Source organism: Delphinapterus leucas, chromosome 15 (genome assembly GCF_059928025.1).
Source record: "Delphinapterus leucas isolate spDelLeu-1000000601 "Yukka" chromosome 15, BTC_Dleu_Yukka2, whole genome shotgun sequence".
NCBI lineage: Eukaryota > Metazoa > Chordata > Mammalia > Artiodactyla > Monodontidae > Delphinapterus > Delphinapterus leucas.
In genome coordinates, this window is record NC_143143.1 from 12,698,381 (window position 1) to 12,718,509 (window position 20,129).

General features: G+C 43.9%; 1 protein-coding gene across 5 annotated transcripts in view; it reads left to right on the plus strand.

Annotated features, from left to right (window-relative positions):
* The window catches only part of AUTS2 (activator of transcription and developmental regulator AUTS2), a 1,116,140-nt gene that overhangs the window by 774,377 nt on the left and 321,634 nt on the right, over positions 1-20,129 (plus strand). The gene's annotated exons all lie outside the window — the stretch shown is intronic.

The following is a 20,129-nucleotide window of genomic DNA, read 5'->3' on the forward strand; positions in this document are numbered from 1 at the left end:
AGAAATGTCTGTATTATGCCTGTGTCAAAGTTACAGAGAAAGTGAGTCAACCCAGTAGCTTTGTGTGGGTAGATCAGACCACTCAGAAGGCTCTTGAAACTTTTGCATGCACGCACACACGCAGGCATGCACACACAGACACACGTACATAAACCAATGCATATACATAAAGCAGTCCACAGATGAGTGGTGCTGTCCTCATCCAACCCTGCCTGCTGAGTTCTTCCCTGCTATTTGCAGGCTCCTCTGAAGCCTGACTTTGAAATCCCCTTTCCCTCGCACTCTACGTGTGTGTTAGAGAAGCCTTTTTTTTGTTCAAGTAGTTCTACAGTTTCACTGAATCTGCACACCTTTTGCCCCGGGATGGTTTCTTCATATGTTATTGGAGGATTTTAGTTTGTGCTGTCACGGAGGTGCCATGTTTGTTTGTTTACTCATATTTTCTTTCAGACAGTAATATATAATTTATGGTACAGGAGCAAATTTTTAGAAAGGAATGTGCGAACTTAAAAAATTTGTCATTTTCCACCCTGATTGCATATGATTTCATCTAATACCCAGCACCTTCAGTAGCATAACTGCTACAACCCATCACACTTTGGAAGGAAATTTGTTTCATATTTTATATTGTTTGGTGTCTCTTTTGTTGTAACGAACTAGCCTCCAGGAAACAGGAAGTCCCCAATTGTGAGCATTTCTAATATGAGTGACTACACACTCAGGCCCTTTTGCTGAACAAGAACAAGTAACTTGCTCTAGGTGGGCTCTTTTGAAAGAGTCTTACCCAAGCTAGCTGCTTTCCCCTTTCTGTTGGCTCCTGGCAGCTGGCAGCAGAAGCAGACATGCTTGCTGGAAAAGCGGCTGTCCTTGGCTTTCCTTGCTTCTTGGAACAGAGACCTTAATTCACTAGCTCCCTAACTACGGGGAGAAACAATGATTCTTCATCCCCATGAATCCTGTTCAGCATCCCTCAGAGGCCCACGAGAGAGGTTCTCTGTCCTACAACCTTGTCCCAGCTGCTAAGACAGCCCCGCCAGCACAGCGCCTGCTCCGGTCATGGTCTGCTCCCAAGGGACGGTGCCTCCTGTCAGCAGGCCCCTTCTTGAGTCCCTGGTGCTGGGAAGATGTGCCTGCAGCCTCCTGCGCCCTTGCCCCCCACCTCTGACACACACACACTTTGAGCCCGGGAGGCGCAGCAGCCCACTGAAACTCTAGTTAAAAGTACCAAGTTGCTGGAATGCCCAGGGAAGTGAGAATGAGCGGGCCTCACACAGGGAAGATTTGAAGCAAGCCTCGTGGCTTTTTAATAGCGTGCCAAAGCGGTCTCAGTGGTAGGCCAGCAGGGCCCCCAGTCTATCTTCTGTGAAAGGAGAAGGCCCAGCAGGCCCTGCCTAATGCAGACAGCCCCTCCACTCTGCTGGAGGAGACAGACTCCGAGATGGCAATCAAGGCTGGATTTGCCAACACATTTCCAATGATTAAAATGTAATTAGCACAACTGAGTGCCTCCTCCCCAGCTAATTTTAATACATGCTGTGACAGGCAGGCAGCCGGCTGTGCCTTTAGCCCAGCAGCAGATGGAGGCAGAGGCAGCGGGAGAGGAAAACCATTTTGCAATGTGACTATTCGCATCACAAAACCATCAGGGCGCTCAGCTCTTAGAAGGCCCTTGATGGCAGCACATCAAATTGGCGCTGTCATAGCTGACCGTGGCAATGGCAGTCATCCTTCATACTGTCCCAGAAGCACAGCGAGGCAATTTCTAGGCGTAACCCTTTAAGATCTAGAAGGGGAGAGAGAGAGACGTGGAGAGCACACTTATCGTCTCGCAGTGACAGGCGTGAGCTTTGCAATGTGCGCTGTGAAACCCACGCTCTTGGCAGCTTGCAAACCGTTACTTACATGTTCCTTTTCCAAGACACAGTGGAGTATGGTTCAGAAGCTTTGGAAATAGCTGTTTCTCCAAAAGGGAGACAGGCGTGAGCTGCCTTCTGTGTACTTTCTCCGAGCTGGGAAGGATAAGCTTTGCAGCCTGGGGTGGTGGGCAGGTTGGAGGTTTCCTCTTCTATTCCTTTGATCCCATGGAAACCTTTGAGCCGGGGGGCCTCTCCTCACGACCATCTGTTTCTGTCGTATCTTGAAGGGCACATTAGGCAAGCTGCAATGCCCGAAGGACCCTGAGGCCATGCTTTTCCTCTCTCACCTGCTAGCTCAAACACCTGGCCTTCGCCACCACTGTTTACCCTGTAAAGGAAACGGTCTCCTTGGAGGCTGAAGATCATTTGGTCTTCCTGGGTGTGGATTGTACAGGAGAGGTGCGGGGGGTACTTGTGTTGATTGGGATCTGTCACCCAAACGTGGTGGCACACGACCTTCACAGCAGCACGGTCATCTCCCACCGCAGGACAAAAGGAGCCAGGCTGAATAATAGAGAGGTGATTTGATGATGGTGAAGACGACATTCACCACCATTTATTGGACATTTACTGTGGCCTAGCACTATGTTAAATGCCTAAAATATATTAATTTTTCTCCTTTAACACTCACATAAATCTAAGAGCTACACATTATTTTTCCCATTTTATGGATGAGGAGACAAAGCCACAGCAAGTTTGAATAATTTACCCAATTACTTCTGTTAACGTCAGAATCTAAATCCAAACACATATGATGAGCTGGACAGTAAAAGTCCTCACCTAGACATGCTGGACGACAAAAATGCAGGAAAACCCTCTGAACAGAGAAATCCTTTGCTCTGAAAAACAATGACATTATTCTTTGCCATCTATTGACCGCTGGAGACCAGCACCCATCAGGCTCTCAGGGACTCTATCACATGGGTGACATTTTGTATGTCTCTATGTGTGTATCTTTTTCTCCTTTAACTAAAAAATAACATCACTAAAGAGATTTTTTTTTAATTACCGAGATTTAAACATGAAAATAATCCAAACTCTTTATCACTCAGACATAGACACTGTTAACACTTGGTGCATCTTTTTCCAGTCTTTTTTTCTTTCTACGTGTGTTTAGCAATTTCAAAGTAATATCGTGCATATAATGAAATGCATTTTGCTTCTTTTTTAAAAATAAATTTATTTTATTTTATTATTTATTTTTGGCCACATTGGGTCTTCCTTGCTGCTCACGGGCTTTCTCTAGTTGTGGCGAGCGGGGGCTACTCTTCGTTGCGGTGCGCAGGCTTCTCATTGTGGTGGCTTTCTTGTTGTGGAGCACGGGCTCTAGGCTCTTGGGCTTCAGTAGTTGTGGCACACGGGCTCAGCAGTTGTGGCTCACGGGCTCTAGAGAGCAGCCTCAGTCATTGTGGCGCATGGGCTTAGTTGCTCCGCGGCATGTGGGATCTTCCCAGACCAGGGCTCGAACCTGTGTCCCCTGCATTGTCAGGCGGATTCTTAACCACTGCGCCACCAGGGAAGCCCGCATTTTGCTTCTTTAATTGCAGTAGTAACAATAAAAGCAGTACTTTTCGTGGATTATGTTCTTACCTCTGCCTTAAGAGACAGATACTATTACCCTATTTTATTCATGAAAAAACAAAATTGAACCTGAGAGAGGATATGTAATTCACCCAAGATCACTTCTAGGATTTTTCTTTTAACTTTTCTATGACCATGATCATTTTTTCCTTTTTAGTAAAATTCCTTAGGAACATTATTTTTATGGGTAAACACTACACAGGTGCATCAGTCTGTTCCTCAATTTGGGGACATTTAGGTTCATGAAGTCTGTGTACTGGATTCATCCAGAGATTTAGAGAAACCCGGGTTCAAATGCTTGGGGCCTCTTTTCACAACTCTCTGACTCTTGGTGAGTTACTTCATGTCTGCAGTCCTAACTCTCTCACTGTAAATTGGAATACTAAACCCCACACCGTGGGGGTGGGGAGGGGTTCAGGAGGAGGTGTAAGGTTAAAAAAGGGAGTATATGTAAGCGTGTCATAGCGTATTTCCTGTCCCTTCCTATGTGCTGACAGTAGCCATGTAAAGAACATATTATCGGGTTGTTTCCTAACTGCATGATGAAATTTGCGGACAAATGCATATATACGTTTTTGTTCCATTTCGGATAGATAGAAAGAGAAAAGTTGAGCTAAACTATGAAAAACATTAAGGCTCTTTATGCACACTGCAGAATTATTTTGCAGAGAGAAAACTGACATTCCTCCACAAGTGGATGAGTGTCTGCATTACTACAACCTTGCCAACGCTGTGTATCAGCGTTTACATTTTTCTTCTAGTTTGGCAGATGAAAAAGAAATATATCTCCTTTTACTCTGCATTTCTTTGATTACCAGTGAAGTTGAACATTTTTTTCCCCATATGTTTATTAGCCATTTATAGTTCCTCTCCCATGAATTGACCTCTCTGCTTTTCAAAGGAAGGATGAGTCTCCAAGGGCTAGCTAGAGAAAAGATGCTCCAGTGATCATTACCACAGAGCCCTGGGGCCAGGAGTTGCAGGAAAGAGAATTAAGAGCCTCCTGGGACTGCCAGGCGACTATCAAGTAGGCTTCTTCCTAAACCAGAGCACGGCTTTCTACACAGCCAGCCTGCAATCAGTATTTGTTCTCTACCATTTCATTTGTTCTGTTAAGAAATATTTTGGATTTTTGAGAGCGGCTCTTCACATTCCACTCAAGCCAGTGCTTATAATTCTTTCCGGGGAGATGACCAGCATGCCTGTTCAGTTGGGATTTTTGCTCTGAGAGTCCCATCAGTTCACAGTGCATTGCTGTAGATCTTGCCTGAGTCTTTTACGACCCCTGCCATCCAGCCAGGGGCTGTGACTGCTCTGTAACCTTCCTAGATTTAAACCCGTTGCTTGCGTTCTCCTCGTAGGTTACAGAGCAGCAGAGCCCATCCATACTGATGTCTTAATATCATTCTCTCCTCCTTGGATTTAGAGAGTAAAATAAACCCTCTGCCACAGAAGTGCTTATTGATTACTGAAGTACATAATAAAGCCTAAGAATAAACTAAGACCAAGTAATCGGGCCTGTTCTTGGGAGATGACAGTAAAACCCTGGCCAAGGCAGTCTCTGAGGGCTGCCTTCCACGTTGGAGCTAGGAGGCCCCCCTTTTAATTAGGCGTCCAAATGGTAAGCAGTGAATGATAGAAACCAGACAAAAAGAGTACATACTTAAAGCAATTATACTCCAATAAAGATGTTTAAGAAAAAAAAAAAAGAGTACGTACTGTATGATTCCATTTATATAAAACTCTAGAAAATACACAAACTAATCCATAGTGACAGAAAGCAGATCAGTGGTTGCAAGGAGAGGCATAGGTGGTTCAGGGAGGGAGAGGATGGGGGGATTAACGAAGGAGCACCAAGGAAGCTTTTGAGCGCAGTGGATGTGCTCACTCTCCTAATTGTGGTGATGGTTTCACAGGTGTATACATGTGTGTATCAAATAGTGCATTTTAAATATGGACAGGTTATTCATGTCAATTATATCTCAATAATGCCACTAAAAACATAGTAAGCAGTACAAAGAGACAATCCTTGGCTCACCTTGTGTTGGAAATTTTCTTTTCCATAAGAAGCTATATTTTAAGGAACATTTAGGAGGACTTGTGAGACTAAATTTTACCTTCACATTTGAATAAACGGGGGTTTCAGAAGACTGAAGGGTACCAATCAAACATAAAATAAAAAGGCATTCCAAAGGCAAGATAGCCCTCTTCATCCCTTTTCCTTTCTTACATCCGAACCTTAAAGGTGACTTTCTATATAATTATTTGCTAAAACAAAAGAAGCTGAGCCCTTTAGAAAATAGTATTAGTTCCCTTCTCCCCCTACTCCTTCTGCCGTTATATTTCCCCCACCCAGAGGAGAGGTCCTATAATGAAGAAATAAAGACCACTCCAAAATGTTGGCAGTCTAAAAGGGGACAGGCATTTTCAACACAAAGAGATGTTTGTTTTCCTTGCATTTTAACTCTTAATTTTTGACACAGTGGGGAACTCCAGCATGGCTGCCATTTAAAATGTAACAATGCCTTGGTGTTCTGATTGATTCTGTCGCAGGGGTGTTGTGACTGAAGGCCAGGAGACAAAGCAAATGAGGCCAAAGACAGTGCCTGCTGCTGAGGTGCTGGTCCATTTCTCTGCATCTGAATGTGTCTTTTCTCTGGCCCAACGAGGAGTCACTCAGGGAGACTGAAGCTGGAATTTGTACAACCTCTTTTCAGTCCCCTTGATTTTAATCAGAAATACACAATTATTCTTTTCCTCCAAATAGAGAAACTCAATCCCCATTTTAAATTCAATTATTGTAATTGCAGCATTCAGAAAAATAGCACATTCATTTTCTAATAAGAGATTGTGGATACCAAATTACTGCATATAGTATGTCAAAACAGGAAACTTGAGACTGGCAGGCCAGTGGGTGTTTTTATCTTGGCAATTTGTATTTTCTTGCAGACAATTTATAGTAATCCTACCCTTCCTTGTTTATGACATAGAAGACGGGCTTTTCAAGCCACCCTAAAATAAAGACTGTTGTTAGGTACAATTCAGTTTAAAATCCCAGTTATGAAAATAATGAATTCTAAGAGGGGCAAAAGTGAAGTACCTAATAAAGAGAAGAAGAAAAGGAATCAGGATTTGGGTCCTATGGGATGGCAGTCCAACACATCTTCAGATCTCCTTGAACTACGTTCTAACGTTTGTACATCAGTTTGCCCCAAACCATATTTCTATTCCTTTCACCGTCTTGCATTTTAAAAATAAAACAGAAAATCTGATTGGTGGGAAGTTGATAATGTGGCCATTATGTTTCAGCAATATGAGAGCACCCTGTTCCCTTTTCCTGTTTAATTCCAGTTGCTTTCGTTGGCTTGAAGTGAGTCAAATGTAAGAAGAAATACTTTAGGATTTTGAGTTTCCTGATTTCCTTAAAAGAATAACCTTAAAATCGGATTTTTACAAGTGTACAGTGTTATTCTTTTAGGATTTACTTTTAACCTCAAAATTATGTTCATGTTTTTCTCATAGACACTCTCAGACACCCACCATCTTCAAACACCTTAACATCCATTCCATCAACTACTGTTTATTTATTGACCTCCTTCATTAGACACTTCTTGTGACACTTTCCCTGAGATTTTTTTTTTTTTTTTTTTTGCGGTATGCGGGCCTCTCACTGTTGTGGCCTCTCCCGTTGCGGAGCAACAGGCTCTGGACGCGCAGAATCAGCGGCCATGGCTCATGGGCACAGCTGCTCCGTGGCACGTGGGATCTTCCCGGACCGGGGCACGAACCTGTGTCCCCTGCATCGGCAGGCGGACTCTCAACCACTGCGCCACCAGGGAAGCCCTCCCTGAGATGTTTGGCTCCTGTAGTTTATGAATTCATTCTTTCACACACATTTATTGAGCACCTACTAGGTGCCAGGTTTAGGAAGAGCAAGATGCAGGCAAACTCTGAGATATGTTTGGGGAAACTGACATAGTGTTGGAGGTACTGGAAACCAGCAGCTAAAATAATGGCCAGAGAAGTCCATACATATGGAAGAGAGAACAGACATGTCCACGTGTCCCAGAGAGGTAGACCTCCTCTGCTGAACTGCTGAGTTCCTACTAAGTGACAAGCACTTTAGTTATATTCTCTCAACTAATCCCCATTTTTGTAGTTACCAGAGTTAATGTTTTCAGAAGTGTGATCTCTTCCCAGGGTTACTCGGTTGGCTAATTTTGTTAGCTCCATCCTTAAATAGGCCTTGCATATAAATAAATCTGTGCAAAGGGCTATCCAAGTAGCTTCTAATTCTGATTGGTCAGGATCTCTGGACAAATTCCAAAATGGCTGGCTTCCTAGTTGCACCAATAGTGCCTCTTGATGTTTTTGATGTTTATTCTGTGTATCTGTCCATTTATTTACTTTTCCAGTTTGAATTTCAATGAACATCTTAATAATGTCAAAGCCCATAAGACATAGTTTGCACTATGCATAACCTACAAGTTTAGATTCAAAATCTTAGATCTATGCATTTTACTTTAGTCCCTATACACAGAGTTACTGACTACTATTTGACTGAAGAATAAGTCCAAACTATATTAACCTCCCAAACTGTGCATCAAGAACCGACAGGAATGCTTAGAAAATTGAATTCTAAAGGGTCTTTCCTTGTTGGTACTTTATCCATGAAATAAAGCCATTCATTCCAGTTGTTCTCTTCTTTGAGCGGGAATGATAGTTTCTGCTTTTGTTTGTTTGGGTTATTGTTTCCGTTTCTGTGTAGCATAGTATCAAGTCTTCAAACGCCTCCCAAGCAGAAATCCTTACAGAATATGATTTCCCCTCTGGCAATAAAATGATGGAAAAATCCACCCCAACATTTAAATGACTATTAAGTTACCTCATTTCTGTGTGTGATATAACATATCTTTCAGGAAGGAGTTGGAAAACACTATTAGAATTTCTCTCTGGCTACTTTCACATGCTTGAACTTATTTAATTCTCAAAAAAATCTTCTGGAGTATGCATCATCCACCTTTACAGGTTGAAAAAAAAAGGTAGGCTCCAAGATGTAAGTACCTTTCCCAAGACTGCATGACTGCTAAATTGAGGGGTCAGAATCTGAACTGAGGTCAGCGTGAGATTTAATAAGCACGTGCTATGTGCGGGTTCTGTGCTAGGTCCTGCTCTTAAGGGAGAGCCATCTCAGGGAGAGTGGAAACATGGCTGATGGGCTGCATTCACTGTTGCTTACGTCATCGAAACCTCTTTAGTTTCAGCTTGCCTCTACTTACCCTCTGCCAAGCCATCAGTCAGGAAGATGCTTGCTGGGAACATGAACTTTGGAGGACAGAACTGGGTTCCAGTACTACCTCTGCCCTTGGAAGCCTTCACTTCTCATCTTGAAAATGGAGGGGTCATCATACTTCCCTTCCAGGGCTGTTGTTGGGACATCCTTTTTTAATGACTGATAGCTGTGGGTTGGCATTTTTAGGGGAAAATGCTTTGAGATAGTGCCTAGTGAGAATCCCTCCCCAGAAAGAGCTATGCTGCAGAGATAGGAACCAGGCTTTTCCGGAATTGGCAGCTCAGAGCTGCTCTGCTGTTGTGGCTCCGCCTCTTTTTCCCTTTTTTAAAATTTTTTTGCCAGAGGTGGACATTGTCCGTTTGACAGGGAATTGAATCGTGTAGGCACCACTTAGCATGGAAAGCAGGAGTTTACATTCAGTGCCTCACAACCTTAGGGGCTTGAAGGAAGAATGGTTTGCAGCAGCTTCATTACCTAGGGAAAAAGAACTTGGAGTTACAAGCACTTTAAGAAAGATGCTTTTACTTTGCGTTTTGGAGAAAATAGAACAATTACCTACTGAAGGTGCAGTGGATGAAAAAACACCTCTGTCCCTACCACCCTGATCATCTAATCTGTTCAGATTTATTCTGCCTTCCTGAAGGTGATTCAAGCCAGGCTGTCCTTGCAGAGTGGCTGCACCAGTCCTTCCCCTGGCTGGGGCACATGGTGATCGCCTGAGGCTCCCAGTGAAAGACAGACATTTCCTACTGCTGAGAGGAGCTTCCTCTGAGGGCTGGAGCTCCACAGGAAGTATCTGATATGTGGAATGCGTTGAAGGAGGGTGGGGGAGGGAGTCCATAAATCATCAAATCGTTGTTGAGCATCTTTTAGGATCCTTAAAACTGCACTAAGCCCTGTGATGATTCCTAGGACACCAGACTACTCTCTGAGGAGCTCACCATCTGCCAGGGAACAAGACATATATGTGAAATCAGTGGAGGATTATATTCTATCTAAACTAGAGGCAGTTAGATTTCCAGCACCTGACACACATACTCTTTTTTTTTAAAATAAATTTATTTATTTATTCATTCATTTATTTTTGGCTGCGTTGGGTCTTCGTTGCTGCGCACGGGCTTTCTCTAGTTGCAGCGAGTGGGGCTACCCTTTGTTTTGGTGCACGGGGCTTCTCATTGCTGTGGCTTCTCTTGCTGTGGAGCACAGGCTCTAGGCGCGTGGGCTTCAGTAGTTGTGGCAGGCGGACTCAGTAGTTGTGGCTCGCAAGCTCTAAAGCTCAGTCTCAGTAGTTGTGGCGCATGGACTTAGGTGCTCTGCGGCATGTGGGATCTTCCCAGACCGGGGCTCAAACCCCTGTCCCCTGCATTGGCAAGCAGATTCTTAACCACTACGCCACCAGGGAAGTCCCAACACACATACTCTTAAAAACATTTTTTTTTAATTAAAACCTCACTCTTTGTTGAATAATGAATGAACAGATGATCTCTAACACCTCTTGAGCTCTTCCTGTGTGTCAGGCACTGTTCTAATCCCTTTTATGTGTACTACCTATATATTTATTATATATATTATTACTATATGTTTATTAATGCAGTGAATGCTCTCAGCAACCTCATGAGGTTGATGCTGTCAATAACCGCGTTTGATAGCTAATGAAACTGAGGCGCAGAAAGGCAGCTTGTTTGTCCAAAGCCCTACAGACAAATCACAGGTGGTAGAGGCGGGATTTGAACCTAGGCCATTTGGCTCCACAGTCACAGATGAAGGAGAGTAAGGTGGCCTTTTCAAGAGCTTGTTGGCATTTTGGTTCAGACGAAGAGCAACCAGGCTTTGTTATTAGCTCATCTGGCTCTGGCTTCCCTAAGACTTAAGCACCCTCCCCCTTTCTAGAACTCAGACCAGTGCCGGCCAACCCTGTGTGGTCCCACCCCACCGCTCCCCTGGCCCCGCCAGGCCTCTCCTTTGTCGTTTCTCTTACCGAGCACATTTCTAAATGAGGAAGGTTGCTCTGCTTTAAGGACATACAAATGGCTTGCCCTCACCTGTCAAGCATGATCCTTGTATTTTACCAGACCCATTATGAACGCAATCTTTCTGTCGAAAATTTGCATACCTCCTTTCTTGAAAAGTAATGACAGCAATTTCTTTCCCTCCGCTCACTTTCTGAGTGTCTCATTTAACGGCACCTGTGAAACCGACAGGCGCAGAGATGAGAAGTGAAAGAGAGCAGTTGATTAAATCGTCATCAAGTCGGGCCTCAGAAAGTCAATTCTGCTTGCCGTCTGCAATGATATCCTTTTATCTTAAAGTAATGAGCTATGGCACTTTTGCATCGGGTAATGCGATAAGTTCTATTAGCATGTTCCATTTGCCTCACAAGCAAGGGCAAGTCATTTTAGCTAGCTCATATCACTGCAATCAAAGCAATTGGCTTCCCAGGCAGAGAAGAAAGGGAAAAGGCTCAGGATGATTTCTGTGGATCACAACACAGTGGAAAAAAGAGACTCTTGTATTATTTTAACCCATGACATGCTTTTCCTCTTTCCTCATCAGTAAATTGGGGTTTTATTAGCTCACACGGGACTCTGAAGGACCAAGCTTTAGCTGAAGCAAACCTAGGGGGCTCAGGCCCCACCCAAAGGAACAAGCAACTATGATCTAGAAAGGGAAAATTGCAGCATTACAGGGGGTCACAAATAGAATCCTGCCAAAGAAGATAACAGAGAAGGTCTCCCTGGTAATAACACTGTGATCTCATAATAAACTCTTCCTTCACACCATCTTCAAAGTCATTTGTAATAGGTCCCCAGGCACGTATGGATTAATGCCATTGATGACTTCGAATCAGTAAATCAACGACAGAGAGGCAAAGGATCTGTTGCTTAAGCCTAAAAGAGGTGGCTTACAAATCACTGGGCCCTAGACTGCCTGTTTTACCTTTGGATAAGAAACTCATTTTTCTCATCTTGGCAATCACTGAGGCTTGTGAGCTCTGGGTTTTAAGTACATTTCATCTTTGGGGTTTATGTATGTTTATACCTGGCAAAATGTTACTTCCTTTCCTCTAAGGAAAAAAAAAAGTGCTGAACACTTCAGAAGTTTGCGAAATATCCATTTCTTCCCCTATTTCCAGAAACCCCACGGTATTTTAATGAGCTAAGTGGAAATTTACAGCATATAAATTGTTTTTTTTTACTATACCTGGATTTCCAGGTGACAAAAAGGAAAAAATTATTGAAAATTAATTTGTGAGCTGGAGTACTTCAGGCTGGACGACTGGATTTCTGGCAGGATATGCGCGCTTCTAATCAGTGCTCAGAATGAGCCTGGCGCACAGTAGTCACTTTAAAATTATTTACTGAGAGAAAATGTGTGATCATTTGAGAGACCCTGGAGGGAAAGTAAGTTTTCTCTTAGCCCCCTCAGATCACAATGGCTGTTTGAACTCTGGCCAGTTCAAGCTGAGAACTTGAAAAGATGCCAGATTCTGAGGCGTCCCCATATAGGAATGATAAGGTTACCAGCACAAAATTCCAGAAGCTTCTGAAAGTTCTCCATTTTACCTCCCGAACAGCTGAAGACTGACCTTAATAATATATAGACCTTATATTATTTTCAAATGTGCTCATTTTGCGACTGTCAGAAGTTTTGTTCTTATCTTTTAAACTATTGTTGGGAACACACATCTTTTGATTAGGCTTTCTTTTCTTTTTTTATCTTTTTTTTAAAGAGTTTTTTGATATGGACCATTTTTAAAGTCTTTATTGAATTTGTTACAATATTGCTTCTGTTTTATGTTTTGTATTTTTGGCCATGAGGCATGTGGGATCTTAGCTCCCCGACCAGGGATCGAACCCGCACCCCCCGCATTGGAAGGTGAAGTCTTAACCACTGGACCACTAGGGAAGTCCCCTACTTTCTTTTTTTTTTTTGAGCTATTTTATTTGATCAGACGTAGTTATTGTGGAAATACAGGGGAAGAGGAACCAATGACATCATTTTACAGTGAGAAAACCCAAACCATTTTCAGAGTTAAAATATTCTTTTTATTTCTAGGGCCCCAATAGCTTTAAATTTCACTTACAGTCCAAAGCCAGTATGAGAACAACGTAAACAATGTGAGGGACTTCTCTGGTGGCGCAGTGGTTAAGAATCTGCCTGCCAACGCAGGGGACACAGGTTCGAGCCCTGGTCTGGGAAGAGCCCACATGCCGTGGAGCAACTAAGCCTGTGCACCACAACTACTGAGCCTGCGCTCTAGAGCCCGCGAGTCACAACTACTGAAGCCTGCTCGCCTAGAGCCCGTGCTCCACAACAAGAGAAGCCCACACACCACAACGAAGAGTAGCCCCCGCTCACTGCAACTAGAGAAAGCCCTTGTGCAGCAATGCAGACCCAATGCAGCCAAAAATAAAAAATAAATTAATTTTAAAAAAACAATGTGAAAGGAGGGCTTTGCGGAGTGATAAAAGACAGACAGCATCAGAGTTGCCATATGTGGTACAAAATACTGCCCGGTTTTTGCATGTACAAGGAACTCGGCAGATGGGAAGATGGTGGTGTACATGTTTTTAGTCACCATGCTGCTACCTCACTTCTTTAAATAAGAAAGTAAGTGTCATGTTTTCTGCAGGTGGCTTCTTCTGAAATTGCTTTTAGGTGAGGGATGTCTTTACCATCTTAGGGAAACCGCCTGCCCCAAAGGGGAATCGATTCGTTTTGTCACTGGCAAAGTGAAATTGTACTTGATGTTAGGTGCTATAGTTTACAAGTTGGGGTTCTCCCTCATTTTCCTCTCATTTCCTTTAGGCAGAAAGAAGAATAAAATAACTTTGTTCAGCCGTGGTGTTCAGCCCTGACATCTTTGGTGGCAATGATAAATGGATTTGAGATACGAAATAACTGTTCCAGCAAGGTCCATTGAGCAGAATAGAGAGCAGTGCCCTCCTCAATGTCATTGTGTGTGATATATTCAATGATTGCCACTTTCTGCTTAAGAATGCATTCCATCACAAGGTCCCTGGAATTCCATCTCGTTCCCTCATTCTGAGTGAGGCAGAGAGGTGTCGCAGACCTTAGCTTATTTCTATATGTATCAGAGTCTTAAAACACAGATGTTGAGATTCCCAAATGGAAATGAGAAATGTTTGCTTTTGAAGAAGTACAATAAAATCCTAATTATGTCTCGTCTGGGCCTTTTAATGGAAGATATTTTCTCCTGGGCCCCAACTCCTTTGGTTCTGCCAATAATTGTAGGTCTGCCCATTGTGTTCAGACATACATCCCATTGTATTCAGCAGTTAGTCAGTGTTTCCTGTGCCTTCTTTCTTTGGAATTACTTGTCTTTCAAATCATAGTTAGCTTATGCTGCGTGAAACCAAGAATTCTTAAGATGAGTGAGAGGGATCTATCAACATGATTGAGCATCTGCTGTATCTCAAGGCCTGGAGAAAGATGAACAAGGCACTGCCCTTTACCTACACAGAGCGCACGCTGTGGCAGGGAAGACTGTTGTGGCCAACAGTGAAAATACAGTTTTGTAAGGGATGGAGACAGAAGCGGTTAATTCTAAGAAGAGTACTGGAATTCTAAGAATTCCTTTTTATTTTTTTGGCTGCATTGGGTCTTCGTTGCTACGTGCAGGCTTTCTCTAGTTGGGGCGAGCAGGGGCTACTCTTCGTTGCAATGCGCGGGCCTCTCATTGCGGTTGCCTCTCTCGTTGCGGAGCACAGGCTCTAGGCACACGGGCTTCAGTAGTTGTGGCTCACGGGCTTCAGTAATTGTGGCTCACGGGCTCTAGAGCGCAGGCTCAGTAGTGGTGGCACACGGGCTTAGTTGCTCCTCGGCATGTGGGATCTTCCTGCACCAGGGTTCGAACCCGTGTCCCCTGCATTGACAGGTGGATCCCCAACCACTGCGCCACCAGGGAAGCCCTCTAAGAATTCTTAAATTCTAGGAAGAGTATTGGAAGATTCAGAGGAAACTCTGTTTTTAAAGGTAAATAACAAGTTTTTAGGTAGAAACTTGGAAGAATAGAATTCCAGGCAGAGGGCATTGTTAAGTGCAAAGATGGAAGGGCCAGAGGGTGTGACCGAGTGTGCTGGGGTGTGACTGGAGCGAGGGATGTGTTAGGGTGATACCACTCAAAGATGCAGACCAAGGCCAGTCTGTGAGCTGTTTGTAACTAATCCACTGTGAGGTTAGTATAGCACTTGAGAGTAAGCATTTGGGAACTTTTATAGCAATTCAGTAGAATAATTTTGTATCTCTTAAACCTAACAGTAACATATTTTTACGTGTCTTTGCTTTTTCATTTTTCCAGCAATTTATTTTTTATTATATCTTACAAAGTATTGGTCTAAAACGTATTGGAAATTAGAACAAAAACAAATGGTCCTTCTCCAAAGAAAGCCCGAGAAGCACTGTGTTGGAGGGGCAGTGGGGAGTGGGAGAGTTGGAAACAGCGTGAAGAGTTTTCATTGCCCTCTCGGCCATGGGAAGTGTCATGATCAAACTGGAATTTAGGAAATCCACTCCGGTCAGTAAGGACTTGGATTAGAAACGAAAGAGACCGTAGGCCCTGGAAAGCAGTCATTAGCCTCTTGTAATGATAAAATAAAAGCCTGAACTAAAGCAGCGGCCATGGCCATGAAGATGGAGAGGATTTAGAAAGTTGAATCAGTAACGTGGGGTGAGAGAGAAAGATAGGTCTGCTCAAGAACGGAATCAAGGAGGCTGACAAGACTCTTCACTCGGGCAGTTGAGTGATTGCATGGTGACGTCATTACCAGGAACAGCACGGGAGGGGGCAGGTGTGGGGTGAGTAGAAGATGGTGTGTCTGGATTTAGATGGATACTTGAGCCTGAGGTGTTTATAGGGCTTCAGGAAGGGGGTATAGCAAACAAAAACATCTGTTAGTACTGGCTAACATTAATTGTCTACACTTACTCTGTACTATGTCTGAGTTGTTTACATGTATTAACTCACTTTATTCTCATCTCCTTAGGAGGGAAATGCCGTTATTACCCACACTTTACAGATAAGTAAACTGAAACTCAGAGAGTTTAAATAACTTTCTCAAAGTCACATAGCTGGCAAATGGTAGGCATAGAGATTTTTTTTTAGTCTCAACATATACATGGTAGCTGGAACCAAGGGAATCTTTAAGGACTCCCGTGGAAATCATATAGAAACGATAGACCTGCAGATGCAACTCTAGGGAGACAATGACATTAAAGAATATGCAGAAAAGGAAGGGCTGTGAACAGATACTAGGAAAGCGCAATATTGGTGAATGTGTACAAGGGAAAAATTCCAGCATGTTCAATGGACACATTCCAAATTTCCAGCACTAGGGAATTTTTTTTCTAGATTATTTACAATCCATTACAGTGCAGCCTTTTAAAAAATGCGATGCTACTGGCAAATATTACTCATTCAACTAAAATATTTGACATATTAGGTAAAAACAAAGCAGGTTACCAAATACTAGGACTTTATTTTCATTTCTTAACATTTGTGAGTGAAGGATGTAGAGAATGGAGGAAAGACAGGAATGAATTATACAAATGTGTTAACAGTGTTTATTTGTAGATGGTGGGCTGATGGGTGATTTTTTAAAAATCTATTTAATACGTATGTATTAATTTTCAAAAGGAGAAGATCTTGGGGAGGGTGTTGGTTGGTTGTTTGCACAGTATAAGAGGTGGGGCTTGTCTGGGAAAGGAAGAAGGTACCTCCAAAGGTTTGGTTCTAATTTGGGAAACCAGAGGGAAGAGGAGGTGGAGAGGAAGTTGAGTGTGATGGGTTGGAATGACCGGAGGTACTCAGGTTAGGAGCTGGTCTCTTTCTGATTCTGCATTCGAGGCATGTGGCTTGGATTTCATGCCTCCTCTTTCCCTCTCTTGTCTTTGGTGGGTTGGGGGTCATGTCTTTGTGTGAAGGCTGAGTGATCGAGAATTCTTCCCTGTCCGGCTTTTAAAATAGAGGAAAATATTTTCAGGTCTTTGAAATCTAGTCCTGGAGAGTACTCTGTCATGTCAAGCTGGTCGTTAGCGTGCAACCTGTTTGCTAATAAACCAATACAGGACCCCGCTGTCAAAATGCTTAAAATGGTCAAATCAGCTGGGACCCCGTTTCTGCATTTGACATGCCTTTTCCATTTCCGGGCCTCATGCAGAACATAAACCTGACTCAGGAGGTGGCTGTATGTGAACTCTCATAAATTGGAGTGGGTATCTAGGGAGTGAGGAGCAGACACTTCTTCTTTTAACCTTTCAAGACCAAGAATCATTTGGCCAGAAATCCACAACGTATTGAACTTGGGGTGTGAAAGCCGTACAGTGTATTAAATGTGAATTTGAGGCCATGAATTTTACCCACACCGACTCTATAAAACAGCCTCCCTTTTTCATAAAGCAGGCCAGCGAAGCAGAAAGACTCCTTAGGACTGTGGCTCGCTTTCCGTCTGGGCTTGTCAACAAACCCCCTTTATGAGTGGAATAGACCTCTTGTATGTGTCGAGCTTCTGGCTTTTGCAGAGCGTGTTAGGAGCCAGGCTAGGCAAACGTTGGGCGCTGTTTGCTGAGTGCCTTTATTGCCTTTGCATAATTTATGAGCTGGAGGGGTTGACCATCATTCGTCTCTGCCAGGGGCTGGCACTCGAGGCTCCAGAGAGCGGAGCTGTAAATTGGATGGTGCGTTCCTGCTGAGCTCACGGCAAAGTCCTCGGGTCAGTATGGGAATTTAATACCAGAAATGGAACTGTTTTCTCAGCGCACCATGTGGGCCCCAGTGCAGCACAGACTGTTTTGGCAGACTCTGTGACTGGCCTTGTCGAGGGGCTGTCACTCACCCGGCATGTTGTGTGGGGAGCCTGAGCATTTTTAATCGGCTTGGCATCCGTGCTGCTTCCATAATGGATACCAGTAGGTCTCAGTTCTTCACCATATGCTTAACTCTGGAGACAAGGTGCTTCTGGGTATATCAGTAATTACTTGATGCAGAATTAAGTGGACCTTGAAATTAGAACTGGACTGTTGGAAAGCAGGAAGCTTGACACTTTGATAGAAATAACCATTCCCAGGGACATACTGCTGTTAGGGTGGGGGGAGGGGCGTGGACAGTGGTGATCCTTTGCCCCTGCTGTCCTCCCCACTCCTTCTATCCCCTGCACACCAGTCCTTGGGGGTGCGGGCAAATCCTCTGCCTCGGCCTTCAGCTGCCATTGAGTACCTCACAGGCGGGCTGTGAACATCTGGGGAAATGAGCCTGCCTGGCAAAATCCTCTTTTCTCTTGCACACCCCTCCTGATTCATGCTTTGTCACTCTCGAAAATGTGCCGGAACTTAGGAACCTCAAGTTAATTCAAGGCAATGGAGAAACTACACAGTCAGGAGAACAGCTGCTCTTCATCCGTCTGCTGTTGGAGGCCTTCAAGGTCTTCATCTCACCCATTTTCTTTCTCAGCTGGCCTGACTTATTGTAACAGAGCAATCGCTCATCAGGCAGAAGAAAGTAAGTTAAGACGATCTGAGGTTGGGAGCCTGGTTGAAGACAATGCAGTGGTTAAAGCACCGTCACCAAACCTCTGATAAACCCGTGGCGTTGAGGAACCAGTGGGAGGAGCAGAAAATGTTACAGCTCTCCAGGCCATGAGGTTGCTGTGTGAGTTCCTGATGCCGATTGTACAGACAGCTTAGGCTGGGAAGAAGTAGCCCCCAAACTGAATCTTAATACAGCAAGATGTCCATTTGGATGGGGGTTTTGTTACTTTGCACTGAAAACACCCTAATGGTGGTTTAAACAATAAGGTGACTTATTGTTGTCTGAACGAAAAAGTAGGGAGGCAGGCTGCTCTGAGGTTGGTTCACGTGTCTCACTTGTGCCAGATTTTTCTTCCCTTGTTTTTGTACTTCAGCCTTTGGCTTCATTTTTGCAAGATGGCTGCCACAGATCTGGACATCACGTCCTCATGCAGTGATGCTCAGAGGAAAGAGGCAGTGCTTCCTGCTTTTCTCCTTTTTCTTGAGGAGAAAGGGGTTTTCCAGAACCTTCAGCAGACATTTCCTCAAGTCCCAAAAGTGGGTCTTATGGCCACCCTTAGCTGCAAGGAAAGCTGGGAAAGAGAGAATATCTGGCTTTTTCAATCTTGAAATGTCAGGACAAGGTACAGACTAGGGAGAAGGGGGTTGTGAATGGCTGTGGGTGTGTAGCCAGCAGTGGCTGCCGTATAAGCACATTTATTTCCTGTCTCTGTTCATAGCTACATCAGCTCCCTTGTCCAGGTGGCCACACTAAAAAACCTTGGCACCGCCGTAAACTCGTCCCTCCTGCTTGCTTCCCACATCCATGTATTATCAAGCCCTGTTGGTTCTCCCCTCAGAACTGCTCTGCCATCTGTTCTGCCCTTTCTCAAGCCATGCACCATGCTGGTCTAGACACTGTAAGGGTTGCCAACCCGGCCTCCCCGTGACCTGGGCCTTTCCCCACGGCACACCATCTCTCCTCCACCCCACGGAAGATTCATCCTCACGGAGTAGGTATATCTCTGATCACGTCACACTGGGTACCTCGACTGTGAAACTGAAAGCTGCTCAGGGACCAGTCCTGTGTCTTGACTGAATGTCTGAGCAGCTTGCGGCGCTAATCAAGGGCTGCTGCGTGAACGAATGGATGTATTTACATGCTGAGTGTTTACTCTGACAGAACACACCCGCTTTTTAAAAATCAAATACTGGAAACAGTCGGTGTGAAAAGTGGTTTGGGGGCTATCTGCCCGGAGCCTTGAATGCCACTTGAAGGAGTTTAAACTTCATCCTCAAGAGGAAGTGTCCTTTGATGGTGAAGGGGGCAAGCTGTAGACTCACATTTGGTTTGAGTTCAAGTTTAGTTTTACGATTGCTGCATACTCTCGTAACTCCCGCAAGTTACGTCATCTCTCTGTGCTTTAGTTGTCTCACTTCTGAAGTGGGGATGGTAAGACTCACTTTATAGGATCTGTGGAAGACTACATAAAATAATTGAGGTAAAATGCTTAGCATGGTATATAGCACATAGTAAGCACTCACAGATGTTAGTTATTATTACAGAACTTGCTTCTCTGTTAAAATCATTTAGGTCTCAGTCTATTAAACTCGATTAACTAATATTAAGTCTGTTAATTCCATGAGAGCAGAATCTTTGATTCCATTTTCATTATAGCCTGTCATAAGGCTTAAGCTTTCAACACATATTATTGGAGAAAATTAATCTGTCATCTTAATGACAATCTCACCCAACATCATTATTTTCTTTGAAAAATAAGGAAATAAGCTTAGCTGGGTGGACATACTTGGCC